The sequence below is a fragment of the Dioscorea cayenensis genome, chromosome 19, assembly GCF_009730915.1.
Source record: "Dioscorea cayenensis subsp. rotundata cultivar TDr96_F1 chromosome 19, TDr96_F1_v2_PseudoChromosome.rev07_lg8_w22 25.fasta, whole genome shotgun sequence".
NCBI classification, from domain to species: Eukaryota; Viridiplantae; Streptophyta; class Magnoliopsida; order Dioscoreales; family Dioscoreaceae; genus Dioscorea; species Dioscorea cayenensis.
This window is the reverse complement of record NC_052489.1, coordinates 28909675-28924754: the sequence shown is the minus strand read 5'-3', so window position 1 is coordinate 28924754 and position 15080 is coordinate 28909675. Positions and strand designations below refer to the sequence as shown.

At 39.6% G+C, this 15080-nt stretch overlaps 1 pseudogene; it reads right to left on the bottom strand.

Annotated features, from left to right (window-relative positions):
* Positions 1 to 5828: 5828 nt before the first annotated feature.
* LOC120249341 lies at positions 5829 to 7039 on the bottom strand (annotated as a pseudogene).
* Positions 7040 to 15080: the final 8041 nt, after the last annotated feature.

Here is a 15080-nt window from a genome sequence, read left to right as displayed (position 1 = left end):
TATGGTGGCTTCGAAGTCATCGTCGAGCGCATCATCGATAAAAGCTCAGCCTCGATCCTTTACCCCACCCTCACACGGACGAATTACGCCGAATGGTGATTGGTCATGCGTGTGAATCTGCAAGCCCAGTGCCTTTGGGAGGCGATTGACCCCGCACCGCTGCTCGCGATGACCGGAATGCACTCGCAGCGCTTCTTCGGGCCGTGCCACAGGAAATGCAAGCAGGGCTGGTTGTTAAGAGCTCAGCCAAGGAAGTGTGGGACGCGATCAAGTCTGTGCGAGTTGGCGTTGAGTGCGTCAAGGAGGCGAACGCGGAGAAATTACATCAGGATTTCGCCGAGATCACGTTTAAGCCTGGGGAGAGTGTCGAGGATTTCTCCCTGCGCATCACCACCCTTGCCAACCAGTTGCCCGTACTTGGGGACGACATCACCGATAAAGAAGTGGTGAAGAAAATGCTACATACTGTGCCCGAGTACCTGGAACAGGTGGCCATCTCCATCGAAACTCTTCTTGATCTGAACACGGTCTCGATCGAGGAGGCGACAGGACGTCTGCGCGCCGTCGAGCAGCGGAAAAAGCCGGCACTGACCTCGATCAAAGATAATAGTGGCCGCCTTCATCTCACTGAAGAAGAGTGGTTCGCGCGTCTGAAAATTCGCGATCAGGAAGGATTGCAGGGCGGATCTTGCAGCAGCGGCAATGGCAAGCGTCGCGGCAGAGGGAGAGGGCGCGGTAACGGCGACAGGAGTGCGCGCGATGGCCGGGGCGCATCTACAGGCCATGATGGGCCGAACAATGTGTGTCACAACTGCGGTAAAGCCGGTCATTAGGCCAGAGAATGCAAGTCTAAGCTGAAGAAGGAAGGCCAGATTCATGCAACCCAAGGCAACGAGCTTTCTTTACTTCTTGCAGAGGCGAACTCGGTCCAAATCTACACACCGCTACTATCACCGCAAGTAGACTCACCGTCATTGGGAGTTGTTCACTTGGTCGAGGAGAAGGTCTTCACGCAAATTGGCGATGAAAGTGAGAAGGATCATCGCGGATGGATCCTTAACACTGGTGCCACCAACCACATGACGGGGGCCCGATCAGCCTTCTCCGATCTCGACACCAAAATCTACGGCACGGTCAAGTTCGGGGATGGCTCGGTTGTGCAAATCGAAGGTGTCGGGACAATACTGTTCAGCTGCAAGAACGGTGAACACTGTTCGTTCGCTGGCGTCTACTTCATCCCCAAGTTGACCACAAACATCATCAGCTTGGGCCAGTTGGACGGCGGTGTTATGAAGATTCGAGACCCCAACCGTCGCCTCCTCACCAAGGTCATTCGCTCGCCTGATAGACTCTATAAGCTCTACCTTGACATTGTACAGCCGGTATGCCTCTCGGCACGAGGAACGAAGAGTGCTTGGATGTGGCACGCACGTTTTGGCCACCTGAACTTCCCGGCGTTACACAAGCTTGCGCGGGAAGGGATGGTGCGTGGGATGCCAAAGATCGAGCACATTGATCAGCTCTGTGTCGGGTGCTTGTCTGGGAAGCAACGCCGAACGCCATTTCCGTCGCACGTCGACTACCGCGCGAAGGGCGTTCTGGAATTGGTACATGGGGATCTCTGTGGTCCAATCTCGCCGGCGACACCAAGCAGCAACCGCTACTTCCACCTTCTAGTCGATGATTGCAGCCGATTCATGTGGCTGCACCTGCTGCCATCCAAGGATCGAGCGGCGGACGCTATCAAGTAGTACCAGGCAGCTACGGAGGCGGAGTCCGGGCGTAAACTACGTGCCTTTCGGACTGATCGAGGAGGCGAATTCACATCTGTCGACTTCGCCACCCACTGCGCGGAGCAAGGTGTGCGGCGCCAATTTACTGTGCCATACTCGCCGCAGCAAAATGGCGTGGTGGAGCGCCGCAACCAGACAGTGGTGGCCACCGCGCGCTGCATGCTCAAGGCAAAAGGGCTGCCGAGCATATTTTGGGGTGAGGCTGTGACCACGGCAGTTTACGTACTGAACTGATCCCCGACGAAGAGTGTAGAGGGTAAGACACCGTTCGAAGCTTGGTACGGGAAGAAACCAGCTGTTCATCACCTGCGCACCTTCGGCTGCATTGTCTACGTCAAGCTTACCAACCTAAACATGAAGAAACTTGACGATAGGAGCAAGCCCATGATCTTCATTGGTTACGAGCCTGGATCAAAGGCTTATCGTGCCTATGAGCCGACAACTAAGCATATTCATGTGACACGAGATGTGGTGTTCGACGAAATGGCTCAGTGGAACTGGGATATAGACAATGAGGTCAGCAAGTCTGGTGGTCACGGCACGTTCACGGTGGAGATGGAGTACACAACCAGTATCCAGGCATCTCCGGTGACTGAGAATAGTATTAAGACACCTGGGACCTTTACACCAATAGCGTCACCATCACCTCATTTCCCGGACTTTACTCCAGAACAGAGCACGATGCTAGCCCCTGCTAGCACAACGACCGTGGAGTTCGCCTCGCCACCAAGTGTCTGCGACGACAATTTGGACACTAACCACAATGATACTCCTCTTCGCTTCCGCAAGCTTGAAGACGTGATCGGGCCAGCAACACCGCGAGGTTTCGTACCACGTGTTCTGGCCATGGAGGAGCTTCATGTGGTAAGCTCTGATGAACCTGTGTCGTTTGTTGAAGCAGAACTACACCCGAGCTGGAGGAAGGCTATGATAGAAGAGATGCGGTCGATCAAAGAGAACCGTACTTGGACGCTTGTTGATCTTCCACAAAGCCTCCGAGCAATCGGACTGAAGTGGGTATTCAAGGTCAAGCAGGATGAGCACGTCGCCGTGGCAAAGCACAAGGCACGACTTATCGTAAAGGGCTATGCGCAACGTCAAGGAGTCGACTATGATGAAGTGTTCGCTCCGGTGGCGCACATGGATACAGTGCGACTCCTTATTGCTCTCGCAGCGCACGAAGGTTGGGAAGTGCACCACATGGATGTCAACTCCGCCTTCTTGAACGGTGACCTCCAGGAGGAGGTGTTCGTGGAGCAACCGCCGGGTTTCATCAGCGTTGGCAACGAGCACATGGTACTCAAACTTCATAAGGCGCTCTACGGCTTGCACCAAGCGCCGAGGGCCTGGAACGCGAAGCTAGATGACACAATTGTCGCTCGATTTCAGGAGGAGCCCCATGGAGTATGCAATCTACACCAGGCGGAACAGTGACGCGCAGCTAGTGCTCGGTGTGTATGTTGACGATCTGGTGATCACCGGCGCCAGCAGTGATGACATCAAGCAGTTCAAGAAGGAGATGGCGGGCACGTTCAAGATGAGTGACCTGGGTCTACTTCACTACTACCTTGGTATCGAAGTGAAGCAAAGCACAAGCGGCATCTCGCTAAGTCAGGGAGCCTACGCCGCCAAGATTCTGGAGAAGAGCGGCATGGCGGGGAGCAATCCTTGTCAAATTCCTATGGAGCCGAGCCTAAAGCTCAGCAAACAAAGCTCTGAACCACTCGTCGATGCGACCATGTTCAGAAGTATCGTCGGGAGTCTCAGGTACTTGGTTAACACACGCCCTGATCTAGCCTTTTCTGTAGGCTATGTTAGCAGATTCATGGAGGAGCCCCATGAAGATCACCTCGCAGCAGTAAAGCATATCTTGAGATACATTGTTGGAACAAACAACTGGGGGCTCTGGTTCACGAAGAAGAAGGAAACACAGGCCAAGCTGACAGGATTCAGTGATAGTGACCTTGCCGGCGACATCGACCAAGCAGAAGGTCGTGGCATTGTCGAGCTGTGAAGTTGAATATATTGCTGCTGCCTCTACTACTTGTCAAGCTATTTGGTTGGCTCGTGCACTGGCTGAGATGCAGAACTCAGTTCCTAGCACACCTTTGCTGAGGGTAGACAACAAGTCTACAATTTCGCTAATCAAAAATCCCGGACACCATGACCGGAGCAAACACATAGATACTAAGTATCATCACATCCGGGAGTGTGCAGAAAAAAGTCAGATCACAATGGAGTTCATCAGGACTGAAGAACAACTGGGGGATATTTTGACGAAGCCGCTCAGCCGGGTCAAGTTCCAGGAGCTTCGTACCAAAATTGGTCTCATTAACGTTGATATGGGTAGACCGCACAACAAGACTTAGGAGGAGATTTGTTAGAATAACTCTTGCGTGTTTAGTCTATATTTTATTTTTCCTTTGATTGAGTCAAATGCATGACTAGACGTGGGTGACATGCATGACGTGCGGTTTGAAGACCATGTTGTAACTGTCTTTTATCTTCTCTTATTTAAGTCAAGCAATAGAATCAGGAAAGTTCATCTTTTACAGCACTAAAAACTTCTACGTTCCCTGTTTGAGAGTATTGTTTGGTTCTCAATCTTGCATGAGTTAAATCATTTGATCGATTTTCGTTTCTACATCCATAAGCTTGAAGGTACTTGAACTGTTTGAGCATTAAAGTTCCGTTAACAACACTGTAGGTATGTTTGTTAATGAACCCAGCATAGCGTTGGAGGATTTTTTTTAATTAGTTGATAAATCATATATATATATATATATATTAAGAAAATAAAAAATATACAAAAACCAAATGTATATGAATTCACAAGAAGTAGAGAATAAAATATAATTACAAGTGAAGAAAAAAATAAAATATGACTCAAAAATAGAAAAAAAAAAAAACAAGCATGTTATTAAAATAGCATCCGAGCACTCTTCAAGAATAAAAAATATGTGGTCCACACTGGATCTCCTAAGTAGCCAATGAATTTTCAGCAAAGTTACAGCCTTTTTTAATTGTCGAGGTCATCTCCTCAAGCTTGGCCTTTTTTTGCCATTAGAACTATATTCATGCAAGTAATAAACAAATAATTAATTTTACAAATAATAGAAAGAGGAGATAGAGTTGTATACAGTTGAAAATATAATTATTTCTTTTTAACCATATAAACTAGCAAGTTGTCCTGATGAGAAGGTTCTCAAGACCAAGTAAATTTGAAAAAATCGGTTCCCCATGAAGACCAAATCTCCTTCAGGGCAAGAGGAATGCTTTGGATATTGAATATGCTAGCAAATTGACAGGTTACCAGTAAATGGTCCACTATCTTTTCTGCCACATAGTAAAGTATACAAGTAGCAGTCGAGATTTCATTACAACCATTCTTATCCGGATATCCATGGTCATGATTTTCGAGTCCCACTGAAGGCAATTAAAGATTTTAATTTCAAAAGCGCAAGCACCCTTCCACGTACGAAGTTTTGCCAAGAGAACACCGTAGCCTACTATCATTCAAAAAAGTGACCAAATTAATATAAAAGGATTTAATCATGAAAATCCAGTTTGAGCTCCATCTCCACGATCTTGAGTTTAAGCCTTTTGATAACATTGAGTTGATACAATCTAGGAGTGCAAGAAGGTTATTATTGAGGTGGGCATATGGCGGCAACAAAAAAATCATTGGTAATTAGTTACAAGACGTGCTCAGAGTTAAATACTTCACGAGCCCTCATTTTGGGTTATTGGGATCTGCATGGATCGAGAATCCAAACTCTTATATAGTTAATACCTCTACATGGGTTTCGAACTCACACCATCTTCTTCCTCCTCCAAGAGATCCAGGTCAACATCGATCGTTAACCACCAACACCGTTTAGCTTCCACTGAAATACTTTTTAGTATTGTTATTTGTTGAAATAATTTTTAGTATTATTTTCTTATCAATAATACATCATATCAGGTGTTTACTCGATCTCCTTTTAATTACTTCAGCATGTTATTTTGAACACACCAAACATTTTTATTATCATAAATAGAGTCACAACACATGCAAGAAATAACTCATTCCAAAAATTTAGAGACTAGACATAACACCAATTAAATCTTGACGAGGTTTGCACATAAGCTCAAGTGGTATAGCCTTACGCATATCCAAACCAGGTCCTCCCTCCATGTCCACCACCACATCCTCAACTCTCTCCCACTCAAAACACTGCACTAGAGCCCCAAGCACCAACTCAACAACCCTAAAACTAAATGCTTCAGCCGGACACCTCCTTCTCCCCATCCCAAAAGGCATCATCTTCTTCCCTTCCTCTTCTCCTCCTAAATCTCTCAGGCTTAAACATCAATGCATCTTCCCATATCTCCGGGTCTCTATGCATAGCATAAGCATTCACCACTAGTACCGTGCCACGGGGAATGTCGAAGCCGGAGACATTGCAGTCTTGAGAGGATTCATGAGGCAGGAGTAATGGTGTTGTAGGATAAAGCCGAAGAACTTCAAGTACAATGCAATGAAGGTAAGGAAGGTTAGGGATATCAAACTCTTTGATTAGTCTGTCATGTCCTACAAGTTCATCAATCTCATCTCGAGCTTTTCTCAAAACTTGATGATGGTTTAATAGCAGTGACAACCCCCATTCTAGCGTCCCCGATGCTGTATGTGATCCGGCAGATAAAAGACTCTGCATAAACAAAATTATACATCTTCATATCTCATATTTAGTTAATAAATTAATCAATGTCAATTATTAATTATACATATATACCAGGACTTGTGCTTTGATGAGATTATCAGTGTAATAATCTGGGTCTTCATCTTCTTGCATTGCTAGCAAAGTACCAATAAGATTTATTCTAATAATGGACTCATTATCATCATGATTCTCATGGCCAAGCTTGCCTCTCAACTCATCTATCAACCTCTGCAAGTACTCATCCCACATCTTCTCCAACCTCGCCAACTTCTTCTCCACTCCATGCACGTCCACAACCCTGAAAAACTCCGGCAAGAAATCCCTGGCATTTGATATCCCACTAAACTTGAACGTCTCCTCCACCATCTCTTCAAACCACTTGACTTCATCCACATCCGCATTCAATACTCCTTCATCCACATAATACCTCTTTCCGGCCACCAACATCATCATCACATTCAACACCATCTCATGCAAAACTGTCCTCATATCCACTCTCTTAAAAATCACTGCCACCTTTGAACAAGCGCCGGACAAGTGCATGTGTCTCGGCAGCACGGATGGTGGATGATAAGTTCAGCTTTGCCGAAGAGAAGAGATGGACGGTGACGATGCGGCGGATGTTACGCCAGTGAGGACCATAAGAGGAGGTGCCGAGAGTGGTGTGATTGTATGTGAGACGACCTTCAGCGGGGAGTTTGGGACGGTTCGCAAAGATGACGTCGAGGTTGGTGAAGCACTCAGTTGCAGCAGAGAACGACGAGACGATGAGAACATGCCGAAAGCCAAAACGGAGGAGCATGATGGGGCCATGGTTGATGGAGAGTTGAGTGAGAGTTTTGTAGAGTGGTTGTTTGTTGTTTATGAGGAGATGGAGGTGACCAAGGATTGGGAGTGAAGTGGGACTTGGTGGATTCTTAATCTTGTTCTTATTTTGAGTTTTGGAGAAGATGAGAAGTTTGATGAGGATGATGAGGATGATGAGTACTATGGTTGTGAAGATTATTGTATTCATGGTTTGAACTATGTCTTTCTTTTTTGCTCTCTTGCTTCTCGTTATCTCCTCTCTGTTTGTTTCAGTGTCAGTGTTTCAGTGTTTCAGTGTTTTGTTTGTTTTGAGCAGCATGACTTGAAGTCTTGAAGTAAATTTATATATATATATATATATATATATATATATTATTAATAATTTATTTTGGGTGTGATTGGAGATAAAGAAGACAAAGAACAGCCTAGCACGATATGATTCTGCTCAGAGTGACACGGTGGATGTCTTATTGTCTCTTTCCTAGTTAATCTGTTGATTTTTTTTAATGGAATTATTATTTTTTTCATGGATGACTGTTAAATAGTTATAAAAAAACATATACATGCACATGCACAAGCCTCACAGTAGTAAGTGAGGATGGAGTCTACGTACATATGAGTGTTAAAATTATATATATATATATATATAATGACTACTCACACTTTTATAAATATGTTCTTACTGGTAATTCCAACTCTCAGTACTTGTGAAAGATCTTAACTAAAAGAAGCCAGATATCAATAAACCACTTGATTATTGATTACATTATTATTTTAATTATAATTTTTTTTTTTTTGAAAAAAACGTTTTAAGGAAAACTTGCAGTTGATCTTCAAGTTAATTAATATTAAGGGAAATTAAGTCAGCTATTTCTAAATAGAAGTTTTTTTAATGTTAGAAATAAAACTATGTGAAGTAAACAGACAGATATAAATAAATGTAGACTGCACCCATCTCACAGTTAAGCAGGATTAATTTCTCCTACCTTATGTATTGATAAACCATATGTAATAAATTACCAAAAAAATAATATTGACAATCAACATTGAAACTAATAAAAGACTATGATTTTTAACATGGAAAATCTAAATGAGAAAAACTACATGATTTCATACATATTAATAATCTCCACCATAAAAATTAATGAGACTACAAAATTTTATCTAGCACATTTAGATAAGTATCAACATTACGGCACAAGTGGATCCAGAAAAATTTTGTTTTTTCAATCCCACAATCTTAAAAGAAGTGAGTTTAAAACAACCTCACTAATAAAAAATAAAATTTAGTAAAACAGTAGATTGTAAAGTTTATTGAGAGGATCATGTTTCTTAAATTAAAGATCAGATTTTTTAAATTATGGCTATCCATCGAGATGACAAAGAAGGCAGAGAACAGCTAGCCTGGTTGTTTTTTTTTTTTGTATTTGACAATGGTTGTGTTCACAGTGATGCGATAGATGTTCTATTAATTAAGGAAAGCTTGAAGTTGATCTTGAGTTAATTAATACTAATTAATATTGAGTAAAGTTAGTGTCTTTAAATTGAAGGTTTTATTTAGACTTAATTTACAGTGCTTCTAAATAACACAGGATTTGAAGCAAGACATGGCCAATCAAACTATATATATTTAGTTAAAGTGGATAAATTATAATTTTATTAAAAATAATAACAGAGTAATACTAATATCATACAATACAACTAATTTAAAAAAATAAGTAAAAATTTCAACATGTACCATTGGTATAAGACGGTTTTACACAAGTGAACAGCTTAGAAGAGAAAAGATTTGTCACACCCACCCCTTCTACTGAGGTAAATGTGGCACCCATCAGTTAAAATTCCCTTTTAACTGGAAACTGACACCCTGCTTTAAACAAAATCAGACCTACAAATCACAATTTACAACTTCACACCAACTACAAGTTCAAATACATAAATACCATGAATACTAATAACTCAAATTTCATGGGTACAACCGCTACCAGATCACGACACCAATAAATAGAAAGAAAGATATGGGACCCACTGCAATCTTGGACTCAACCCTGACTAGCGCTATACTCAATCAGGCATTCTAGGGTCCTGCTCCCTGCATTCTGACAGACATTCAGTTGGTCGGTAGTGGCTTAATAATTTCAAATACTTAAATACAGTGTATATATAAAGTACATAAATACAAACTGCTCAAATAATTTTCCAACTTTTTCCAAAAAATACCGTAATTCTAGCAAAAACACAATCTTTTAAAGAACTCTTGAAACATAAATTCAACATAAATCAACATCAATTTGATTTTTCTCGAAAAACACAAACTTTGTGAGAGACTGCCCTCATCACAATTCAAAAAAATAACATAAATCTCAAATTCAAAATAAAGCAATACCCAACACTCACCCAAAGATAACATGGTTCAGAAAACTCTCTAAACCCTCGCCGTGGCACGGCTAGGTTCGAGCCGTCAAGGAACTCATGTCCTCAACGTTGACCCATCGGTTCACCCGGGTCGGTGACCCCGGCTACCCGATGAATATCCAGTCAGGGCTCTCCGCTCCCACCGAGCCGCCCTCGTGAAATCAATACCCGGGTCCACCACGCCACCTCTAAAGGTCGGCCCGTGGGGACCCACTATCGCATGAGTCGGGCCTTAGCCCGTCACCATCAAAACCATCAAGTAAATACAGCAATAATACCATTGATATAAATCATATCACAGGATCCTTATCCAGGACAAACATTCACATCACGGAAATAAACATTATTTTCCACAAAGCCAATGCCAAAAGTATAACAATGTATAATACCAATAAAGTTCCATAATACCATTCCTATACCAAGAATGAAAACCAGTTCCACAAATATTGTCGGTAAAACATTTTAATACGCGCACATGATTTCACAAATCATTCCAAATCAAAGCATATATAACCATCAAAAATAAATACATGAGTTGAATACTCAAATCACATATACATGTATTTTCACTATTTACAAATACGTATAAATATACAAAACGGATGTATCAATACGATTATCATGGCACATCGTAGGAAAATAAATATAAGTATATTTCGACCTTATACGAAATTAAACATGATAAAATGAAATACTTAAACATTTATTTCCAAAATACTAGCCATTAAACAATTATTTCAAAATAATAATAATTAAATTAATTATTTAAAATAATAGCCACTACCAACTCACCTGGTCTCCTTGGGTTTCTTGCTAGACCTGGAACTCCCTCCCAAGCCTAATCAACACCTAACAGGATAACATAATAAAATAAATAAACAATTATGACAACTAAGAACATAATTGAACCCAACAGAAAATACATGAAAGCAATAACCGACTCTCTAATTGGGCCCACTCACTCCAATCGGTTCAAACCTGACCTTGCATAATCAAATTGGTCTCCAATTGCACTTAAGCCAACCCAATTTGGGCTAGACCATTCTGAACCAACCTGAACCAACCTCAATTTCACTGAACCAAACTCAAATTCACTGAACCAGGTTTAATTAAACCCACTAGCCTTGAACCAACTTAATTCTTATACAAATTCTGTTGAACCAGCTTGGTTCAACCGAACCCAATTCTCTTCCAATTGGTTCAGCCCAAACCTTTAGCCCAACATCTAAACCAAACCCAAATCAACTTCAACCAATTTAATTCAACCAAACCATTCAAGTCCAACCATACTCAACTTGATTTGATCAAACCCAGACCAGATCAATTCAATTAAACCCAACCACTTCAATTCTCATCCAAACCCAATTCCAATTCAATTAAATGAACTTGGTTAAAACCAAAATCAAACTCAACTCAATCAATTCAATTCAACTCAACCAAATCAATTTTGGCTAAACCCAACCAATTCCAATCCAACCATCATCATTAACACCTTAATCATCATAATCATCAACTTAATTAACTAAACCAAACACTAATCTCGGTGCTACAAGAATTGACTACGATGAAAACCGAAAATCTCATCCTCTATTCAAGCTAGATTCATCACAAATACAAGTATTTTTTTCCAAATAACTTCAAGATTCATCATCCATCAACAACAAACCACGATTATTTCTACTCAAATCTATCATTTTCTTCATCAAATAAACAATATATACATATATACATGCATACATACATCCATGCCAAAAAATAATACGAGGAAGCCTCTTACCAAATGCCAAGTCATCCTCCCATGAGATCTCCTCCGACGATCTCCAAGTTTTTCTCTTTAAAAACCTCTAATTTCTCTCATTTCTTCATTTTTTTTTAACTCTCGGGTTACTGTAGCAAAATGGTGGAGAAGAAGATGAACAACACAAGCTCTAGATTTTTTTCTCAATTAACTCTTCAGCCGAAATTCACTTTTTAGTCCCTGAAAAGATAATTTCTTACAAAACAGTCTCTGAAAAACTCCCAAATGGTCCTTGAATTATGAAATAGTATTCTCAAAAGGTCCTTTCAAATTACCCAACGGTCCCCAGGTTATAACACAACATTTTAAAAAGATCCCTTCCATCTTACCTTTCAGTCCTCGGATTCCATAAACATTTCATGTCCATCCTTTTCATTTATTCTTTAACCCAAAATCTTTTAAAAACTTTTACATTTAAGTCCTCGTTCTTTCCACTTGGGTTTCTCACCAAAATTACTCTGTACAAAAATCTTACTGCAACTGTAGTATTAAACTAAATATATTTTTTTTCAGTAATTATCCAAAGGTTCAGGGTATTACAAGATTGTCCGTGGCAATACTAAAAAAATCACCTTAGAAGAGGGTCATTTGTGTTGGGTAACATCAGGATGAATTTTTGTATTTCATACCTTAGTTGGGTCCAATGTTGATCTTTATACCTCTGATATTTGTAAAAAGTGAGCTAAGAAAATCAATATTGTTTTTAATTGTTAAGATGCCTTCCTCTAACTTAAGGGCGTGTTTGGATGTAGATAATAAACACGGTAGAATGAGAATCATTGTTAACGTACAACATATTTGGATGCACAACTATTAGAATGGGAATGGAATGTGTAAGAAAATAAATAGTGCTATTAAAGAGGTATATTTATTCAAATCAAAATTGGGAGAAAATACTTTTCTCTACATGCGCTACAGATATCCAAGGATAAGTAAATGATGAATTTTGATTAGAAATATCACGCCCCGAACCCAGCTCTATGGACCTGGGACGCCGACAAACGACCGTACACCTACAAGGCCGAAACCAAGTAGACATCCAAGGCCTCAAAACCTGATCCAAAACAAAACAAAGAATTAAACTCAGTGGATTGCAAAAACAATACCCTCGGTGACCCGAGCTAGATTTATCAAAGGTCGTTATTCTTCACCGACGAAAAGCGGTGGGAAACTATAGTTTCCATATAAGAGTACATGTCGACACGGTCAGTGTTTAACCCCCAATGACAGGGTTATTGCAAAATTAGTTTGGGGACTACGAGTACTGTGTCAAAATATTTCATGTTCACAAAACAATATATTATCAAAATTCATATTGGGCAAAATGCAAGTTATTTGCAGTCGCGTGATCCCATTTTTATCATATCAAAATAAACCAGTTATTTTAATCCAAACATGAAATAATTTAAAAAAATATTAATAATAATTAATCAGAAATTAACTAAAAGATATCTGAAATTCAGAATTGAAGTAATACATATTTAGATAAGTTGTCTAAACTTTAGAACTTAAATAATCTGAATTTAAATAGATATTCAAATTTTTCAGATAATTATAATCTAAAATAAAATATCACTAAGTCGAAATTGCAAATAATTTAAAGTAATTCCGAAAATAATAATAAATAAATAATTCAAAATATAAATCAAAATAATCAGTATTTTTTTTTTCTCAAAAATCCCAAAAGTTCACAAAACTATAACTTTCAAGTATATATATATATAATAGGATTTATATGTGGGATACTTACCTGATTAACGCCCAAAAATACTCCCAAACCTTACACCTTTCGCATGTCCTATATTTGGGAAGAGATCCTATTAGCTTTCAAATAACAAATCGAAGCTAACAAGCAATAGTATTAAACAAAAAGATTTTTAGAAGGGTACAAATGCAAAAAGTTCAACTATTATTCTACACTCCCAAATATTTATTATTGCGAGGGTACAATAGCAATTACCCACTCTAAAAGCCATATCAATAATTCCAACATGATCAGTGAGTACTAAAACCCTCATAACTTCACATACACTTTTCCAAATGACAAATTTCAAAATTCTGGGAAAAATAGACACCTAACACTATGACATATCGGAAATTCACACAACTTAGAGTACTACACAATTTATAACATTCAATTGAATGCCCAACTATTTCTGCAGGCTTGTAATTCAGACATATCCTTTTCAAATATGAATATCTCTCAATAAAAATTTTTAAAAGCAATAATATTTTATGTGCAGTCAAATAACTCAGTAATGCATCACTTTCTTATTTTATGCTATACCAGATACAACATCTAAGACCATGAGAAACACCAAACAAACTTCAGATTCTGCACAGTAATATCATTGGGAACAACTACACTAATAATGCTATAACTTTTAAACGACTCATCCAAAGAATCTAAATTTTTACAGGTATCTAGAAAACATCAAACTCTATAACTTTGTTATGTTACTCTTCTCCAAATTTCATGTACATGACCATCAAATTTTCTAAGCAATCTTTATGATTTCTGCAGAAATATTACTGAGCACACCTATAGAAATATGATCATATCTCACAATTTACATGACTAAAAATTCTGAAATTTTGCAGAGTCAAACATAAAATAGTCCTCTATAACTTTCTTATATAAATATAAATCTAAATCAGAACTAACAACTATGTAATTAATTAAAACCTTCTCAAGGTCTGAACAGAGATCTTGTCCGCGCCACCTGCGTCTAAAAATTTATCATTTACAGAATACTACTCCAAAAATTTGAAATTTGTTAGCAAGCTAAACAAGACCTCGATGTACAATTTTTCTATTCTGGTCCCTTCCATATTCTATCTCCAGATCTTCCAAATAAATTAGGGTTCTTTACTATACTAACAGGAAATTTCATAATTTTATCCTCAAATTAAAATCAAATCAGTTCTCACCAAACCCTAACCCTAACTAGTAGCACGTCACAAACAAGCATAAGAAAAAGCAAAAACAAAAATAACTCAGAACCTTATCTCAAAAATAACAGTGAAACGAAATCCGTGACGATATGACTCTTGTCCCATCCTCGCCACCGACACCACCCGCAAACAGAGAGAGGAAGAGATGAGGCAAGTCTCTCTCCCCTTTTTTTTAACGGTGATCTAAAACCGAAAAAGGTGAAGAGTCGGCTAGGGTTTCAAAATTAAAAAAAATGAGGTAAAGAGATGGCTAGGGTTTTGAAAATAAAAAACAAAAACCAACGGCTAGGATTGAAAGTAAAACCAACGTTATGGTTAAAAATAAAAGCAATTGCTAGAATTTAATTAAGGGGTGGGGCTCACAAGAAATGATAAAAGATACTGACAATTGAATATACATTTGTTCTTGTCCAATTTTGTATTCCAAAATATTGCCAGGAATAGAAGTTCTCTTGTGCCCCAAAAACAATTCCATCCAAGTGGTCCACACTTCTACGGTGATTAGGTACCTTGCGAACCCAAATATGTGACCAAAGTGTGTCCACATGTAATAGGAAAATGGGTAATTAAGGAAAAAGTGATTAACATACTCCTTCGTGACCGTTCATA